The 7,724-nt window shown below is 29.5% G+C and overlaps 1 long non-coding RNA gene across 4 annotated transcripts; it reads left to right on the top strand.

The window, feature by feature from the left end:
* Nucleotides 1-3,259: 3,259 nt before the first annotated feature.
* LOC141707133 (uncharacterized) lies at nt 3,260-7,717 on the top strand. 4 transcript variants are annotated; one of them, XR_012569000.1, is made up of 4 exons: nt 3,260-3,426; nt 3,747-3,905; nt 4,020-6,433; nt 7,058-7,717. It is a non-coding gene; the product is annotated as an uncharacterized LOC141707133 (long non-coding RNA). The 4 variants fall into 4 exon arrangements; XR_012569002.1 differs by having other exon boundaries at nt 3,747-4,512; nt 5,484-6,433; XR_012568999.1 differs by having other exon boundaries at nt 3,747-6,433.
* Nucleotides 7,718-7,724: the final 7 nt, after the last annotated feature.

Below are 7,724 nucleotides of genomic sequence, written 5' to 3'. Positions count from 1 at the left end.
TGCCATACTTTTAAATTTCTTTTTCTCTCTTCTCTTATTTTTATCTAAAAACGAATTTAATCAAGAAATAGCTCTCTCTGAAAAGATGATAATAGAACGAATAAAAATTTTAGAGCATAGATCTCGAAATTAGCTTTTCGTCCATATTTTCAGAATAATTTTTGAGCGAACGGTTGATTTAATACAGATTTTACAATATTATGCTGAAAATAGCATTTTAACTCCATAAAATAATTTTAAAAAGAAACGATCACGAAATAAATTCGTCTATCATTTTTAGAAAGTCTCTAGGACTATTTTGAAGATAACAAAATAAATTCCACGCCTTGACCTTACTCGAATAATTTTATAAAAATGAATAAAGGTTCAATAAACCTTATTTTAATCCAAATAAATCCCTTATATTCATTTAAAATCAATAGATCATGTAATCATGCATAAAGACAAGAAAACACTTATATCCACACATCACAACTCATATTTGACCATGAAATTTCCCTTTTTATTATTTCTCTTTTTGCGTAACGGGCTGCGTTCTGCTTGACGGCCCGATACTAAGCGTTTCAATTACGCTTCACAATTATCTTTACCAACCAACACGTCACTAGAATATAATACTCACTTAAACATTCCATTTCACATATCAGCACATAGTTATATTTAAATACTTTAATTTCCTTTTTGGACGGGTTCCGTTCTACCTGACGGCCCGACAACACAGCTTAACTCCTAAGCTGACTCATCAAATTGGAACGCTTCTTTTTACGCTCCCAATTACTAATATACAATAAGGACAATTAACCATCAAAACCATTTAATCACATAAGTTATAATTATACCACATAAATCATACTTTATTCACTTAATTACGTCGTGAAATTCCCATTTGTTACATTATATTAATAATTTCGTTAATATCTTTGTTTGTCTTTAAATTATTATATATATAGTATATCTTATTTACTTTCTTATTTTTAATTTCTACATAAAAATTATATTCTTTTATTTTATTATTATTATTATATATAATTCAATTGATTTGTCATATAACAAGTAAATTATTTTTATTATTTTGGTTACTAAAATAAATAAATAAATAGTGTTATATATCCGCTAAATTACTAAATACACATAGTTTACTTATCTTACTAAACTACAAACACAAGTTATCATATTATTAAAAAAATAAAAAAGTTGTGTTATATATCCACTAAATTACTAAATTGTTAAACTATTAAATATAGTATACTTATACTACTAAATTACAACCACATATTATCCTGTTATTTTTTATGAATTTATTTATTATTATATAAATAATTTTAAAATTATAATATAGCGGGATAAATATAAAATTTAAATATTAATGGGAACCCGTGCATTGCACGAGATTTAAACTGGTATTTATACTAATTATTATAAGCGAAACATGGTTTTATTTGGTCTGTTGGTTAACCCTTTCTAAAACATTTGTTTTCACCTTCCAAAATAAGGTTAAAACAAGAATAATTTATTTAAATATATTAAATCATGTGTCTAATATAACTAAAAACTATTTGAACTATAATTCAACTTAACTTCTAATTACCCTCGACTCCTTTCTCACCTCTTTCGCAGGAAACCAACCACTTCCAAACTTAAATTAATAAATCATATTTTAATATTAGATAATAATTCATATTTTTAATTCTTATTTTAAATACGTCATATCACCATACATACAAAAAGTTAACTTTTTTAATTTCAATAATACATAATTATTATCTTTTATAATTTATTTTTATATAATAAGCAAATTACAAATATTACAATTAGCCCGTGCATCGCACGGGTTGTTTGGTTAGTTGGTTAACACCTTCTTAAAAAGTATGTTAACACTTTTCAAAATAAAGTTTAAATAAATATAATTCATTAAAAAATTAAATTATGTATTTAATATAACTATGAACTCTATGAACTATTATATATCTTAATTTCTAATCACACCCAACTTCTTTCTTACCTCTTTTATAGGAAACTAAACACTTCCAAAATTAATGTTAGCAATTCAAATTATAATATAACAAAAAAAATTAATAAATCAAGAAAAAATTAAAAAAATAATATTAAAAAAACAATACCAAATCATCGACATACACCACAGCTATTCAAAACTCCCACTTTCGTATAGACTTTTCACTCAAGCAACGAACATTCTTTTAAGATTTTAACTATCCAAATTTTGAATTCTTCAATATTAATAATATTAATGTAAAATTTTTAATTAAAAATTTTGAAATCAACTTACCATCATAATATTCTCCTGAAAATTCTACTTTCCATTTAAATCAATTTATTGTATTAATATTCTCCTAAATTTCCTTTTAATACCAATTTTCCTCTTTCTTCTTAAAACAAGTTACTATATTTTATTTTTCAATATCAAAAATTACAGTTAACTTACATTCTCCAAAATATACTATCATTGTTCGTAATATTCTTCTAAAGTTTCTACAAGAAAATTAATTAAGATTTTTGAAATCAACTTACCATTATAATATTCTCCTAAAAATTCTCCTTTTCATTTAAATTAACTTATCATCTTAATATTTTTCATTAAATTCTTTTTAAATATCGTTTCTCCTCTTTCTCCTAATATCAACTTACTATATTACATTTTTCTTTTAATTTTTAGCCTATAAAATAATAAACAGGCAATTTTGTATAAATAAGTTTTCTCAATATTTTTTAAAATCATTGGAGAAGACGAAAGTGGTGAGATCACGACTATCAAATTGTTTCAATCTATTTTTTTTCTAATTTTCTAAAAAAATTATATTATTAAATAGAAAAAATGTTACAATAGTTATTGACTAATAAATAATACAATTTCATGATAATTTGTGAATAGTGAGAGAGCAACTCATTGGAATAAATTTTTTAAAGAGAAAATAATTTTTCAAACTTTTTAATTTATTGGATTTATTTATTATTCATAATTTTTAAATAATCAAGGTCAGATTAGAAAACAAAAAGAAGATGAAAAATTATTTTAGAATGCCGCGGCTCAATAAACTAGTTTTAATCATAAATTTATAATTATTATAAATGTCTATAATATTTTAAATTATAATATGACAGAAAAAAATTATTATTAACGAAACCAAGATCTAAGTTAGTAATTATAATAGCACGTCACATTTTTCGGTACCGGCACTAATCTCGTGCTTGGCGTCCAAAAAAATAAATAAATACATATTCTTCTGTTTGTACTAAAATATTCGCAAGAAACGAATAAACGTCTTCAGCTTTGTTTCTCTACTTCTCCCCGAGACAACGAGACAACTTATTTTCCGTGTTATTTACACAAAAAATAATATTTATATAAAAAACTCAATTCCTCTCGCAATCTTAACCTTTTCAATTCATCTGCTCTGATCTCTGAAGGTACGTAAAATATTTACTGACATAATTTATCTCTATTTTTTCCGATTATTCATTTACCGATCATATCTGTTACATATAGTTCTCAATATCAATTTAATCGGTTCAACTTAGGTATTTAATCGTGTTCTATGATTATTATTTTTTGATTAGATTGTGTTGTATTGTTATTGACTTGTTTTAATTTAGTTATAGGCGTTGATTACTTATTTGTGTTGCTTGTTCGTGTATATGTATGGTGCTTGTTTGTGTTTCTGGTGTTTAAATGTTGTTACAAGGTTCCGTAAAAAAAGGCGTGATTAGGTCTGTATGATATTGTGTAGGTTCGAATCGTTGTATCTGAGAGATTGGAACGGGAAAGTTTCTTTGGTCGAATGCTTTTCTGCATACTATTTTTAAATCAATACATTAGCTGGCCTAAGAGTTGATTAAACTTCCCCTTCGAAAGTGAGAAAGTTCACAGTGCCTCCGTCTTGATTAAGGTTCGTTCTTACTCTCCGGAGGACATCACATATATTTTATCTGACCATGACATTGAGACACCTAACTCGAGGTTGTTTATAATTTATGATGCTCTCCTTTGTTTTTTTGTCAAGGTTTATAATACTCTCGTAGTACATCCATAATTCAGATCACGATGGATTTTCCCCCATCCTGGAAACAAGGAATAATGAGTTTTAGCTTAAGAGTTAAGACCATATGATAACCTGCGTATTAATCTTACGCTATCCCAGACTTGGCTCCTTAGCGACCAAATATTGCTGCTTGATTTGTGAGGCGTCTAAGTCAGTGTATAGATTCTTGTAAACACTGCCAAGATAAAGATAGGCGATAGTGCAGTGGTTTTGGGGGACAAACATGTAGTTGCAACATTTTCCAAATCGACATTTGAGAGTACCTACTGCAAAAATTCTTTACCGAAACAGAATGGTGACCATTAGGAACATTTATCACCTGTAGCATTTACGCATGACTCACCCACCTACCGGGATAAAAAGGGATGCCAATTTCCACAAAAAGAGCAATGGGTCTCAACTCTGTAAAGGTCTTTCTCAAAGCAGTATGGGACTGAACTTAATTCTGCATATAGTAAGTAATGTTTTTAATTTTTTTAAACTCACATGTATTTTAAGATATAAAGTTCTGGTTCCAGTGATGTCTTAGGTTCCTTAGGTCCTTGTTCTTATAAAAGCATATACAGCTATGATGAACTATACATTATAATATTGGACAAGACTGTCCTTTTGAGAAGCAAATGTAGATAAACCAAGTCTGGAATCTTTAACAAATAGGCATACATGATACTATTCCTATGGATGGATGGAGCCATAAACAATTTTTGTGCATCGACACAAATGCTGTTATCCCATTGTCGTCTGAATACTTTTGGGATGTTGATGATGTTGTCTTGATATATTCCCCCTCCAAATTTTAAAAGTCGCTTCTTTGATTTTAACCCAACCGTAGCTACACTTGGGAATGTGGCATGGTCGTGTTGATCCCAAAAGTCTATACAATAGATTAGTGTCTTATGTGTATACTATTTTTAATTCACATTAATTTTTCCTATATTATATTGTATGTTACAATGGTCATGCCTTCTCTCAGCATATTCATTACTTTGGTCAAAGGAATTTTATTAAAGTTTTATGTTAATATTTTAGTGTTTAGATAAATTAAAGGTTCTTTATTCTATCACTCACTATGTCTATCTTGTTCAAAATTTTTGGTTTATGTTTATTTTAACGAGTATAGAAGTCACCAAAATATATACAAGTAAAAGTATTTAAAAGTTAAAACTCTTCATCTAAGAATGGACTCACCACTTAATTTGACAAGGAAAGAGAAGCACCTTTATTCCTAATGACAATGTGATGTGGTGAAACATCCCGGCACATTTAATTGTCAGGATGTTGAATCAGTGAATTGCCACTTTGTCTGCTCATTGTATCATATGTGTCAGCTTTACTCCTACTTTTGTAAAGCCTATGTAGTCGAGTAATAAGATCATGGCATGGTTGTGCTGTTGACTATAGTAATTGTCGTTGCTGATTGTGCAGTTTTCAGTTGATACTTGGACTAACAAACTTACCATCAAGCAGGTTGTTGAAACCGGTAGTATCCTTACTAATCAAGTTTCGCATACCTGGTTTCACAATATAATATCAGATTCAAAAGATTTATCGTTGTCAAAGTCAATATTAGAAAGACAGTGTGTAGAACTATAATGATATTACATATTTTAACACTTGGAGAAGATAGGGTACATGGACCATGGTTGTTAAAATAGATGAAATTTCTGATGCAATAAGATAAATCGATGTGTGTGTATATATATAAATCTATATAATTATATGCATTTGTGTAAACTAGTATATGTATTGGATAATAAAGTTGTGGATGCTCATCAAAAATCTTTCCAGTTATAAAATTGCTTTAACCAATAACTTTTTTCTTATTTTTTATACTCTGGCATTGAGATCCTTCAATCTGGATCTTCTCTTTTCTTATCTTTATATATATATATAAATCTAAATTTTAGGACAGGTTTTTGCTACTACAGTCTCAGAAAATAGGATGTACTTAAATTCTTGGATAATAATATTTCTTACAACTATATTGTTATAGTTGATCTTGTAATGATGAGTGATGACATATATTTGAATAATAGTTTAGGCAGCCTATCTTTAGTTGTTACGAGAGAAATTCACGAGGAATTTGAACCAAAGCTCATTTGTTTTGGACCCGAGGCTTATAAACTATTTACAGGATGGCGGATTCCGACAAAGTTGGTCAGAAGTATTACGCAGTTTCAATGAAGTTGTCCTATAACAACTGGAGTTAGCAATGTGATCGTCCCCCCCCCCCCCCTTTTGGGCTTTATTCTTATGTAAGATAGCTGGCTTAGATCGTGCAGGTTCAAGAATGCTTGTGGCATCTCTTTTTGTTTTTACTTCCGTTTATCTCTAGTACAATGTGGGGAGAGATCTACCGGCTGCAGATCAAATTGGTGAGTATTAATCTCAATAGTTTTCAATCTTCCATCTTTATTTGTTATTTATTATATTCTAAGCATCATATCTTTCCTGTATCATCCCTTGTTATCTCTTTGTTTAATTAATGTCTATTATTACTATGTTCTTTCCTTGTTATCTCTTTGTATATTCTTTGTTATTTTTGTCGGTCTTTTGTTGTTTACGACTGGGGGGGGTCTGTTTTCTGTCTACTTAAATAAATTTACAGAAATGATTGAGCTTTTTTTTGTATACGTGAATTTCACAGATCTGGTCCTTTTTATTCTTACCCCTTTCTCGTTCATCCATTTCTTCCCCCCTCCCTCCCTCCCCTATCTCTAATAGAAATATTTTCTTCTCGCAAAAGATGGATTATCTTCTAGTAAAGAAGAAAAAGGAACTCCTGCGGGATGTTTTATTCTTCCTTTTGTCTTTTATTTGGTAGCTATGAATTTATAATGTGATTTTAAGAGTTAGGAGTGGGGGCATATATATATGCTCAGTTTTATGGTTTATTGGGAATTTCGGTCTATTGAAACTTTTAGGATCTTATATTATAGATTATGCTTAAACATTCATCCTTCTTATTAGTTTTAATCGTGATTGCTAATGCATTGCAGGGACTTTGATCTATTAAGGAACTGGAGGATATTTATTTTTGATTCAGTATTTCTATCAGAATTCATATAAGTGGATTGCAGTCATGCCCTATCAAAGCTAAATCTAGTGATTAACTAGAGATCCAGTTTCTTGATTTGGCGAACTACCACAAAACTGATTCTTTTCGAATCCGAATGATGATACACGCCTGCTTCTAAATTTAAGATCATATATGATGCATTTAGCATGTGACAGTATCACATTCTATGGGCTATTATCATCTCAGGAGCCCATGTGATTGGTCTATGAAATCAGGAATTCCATTCTAGGAGAGTAACAAAATATGAATAAGACCATGGAATGTTACTGCTATTCGTTTAACAGCTTAAAGAAAGGCTAATGACATGTCTCATACCGACTGTGATAACATGATGTGCAATCTGCTCTCCAACATTCATTTTTCTATAAGAGAATGGTGTAGCAAATTCTTGGAATTTGAGTTTTTCGTTCACCTTGTTATTGGGTTATAAAGAATTGGCTGAATGTCTTTGTAGTACCATAAAAAACTGCAGCAGTTGACCAGAATTTATAGATTGCCTTGCCTGCCCTTGCCTGCATTGACTATATCCTCGGAAGCACTTCATGAAATCACACCTGCATTTCTAGTCAGGCAAATCATCTGAGATT

Source organism: Apium graveolens, chromosome 2, assembly GCF_009905375.1.
Source record: "Apium graveolens cultivar Ventura chromosome 2, ASM990537v1, whole genome shotgun sequence".
In the NCBI taxonomy this organism is placed as follows: Eukaryota; Viridiplantae; Streptophyta; class Magnoliopsida; order Apiales; family Apiaceae; genus Apium; species Apium graveolens.
Note: the sequence above shows the minus strand (reverse complement) of the source record. Positions and strands in the feature narration are given on the sequence as shown.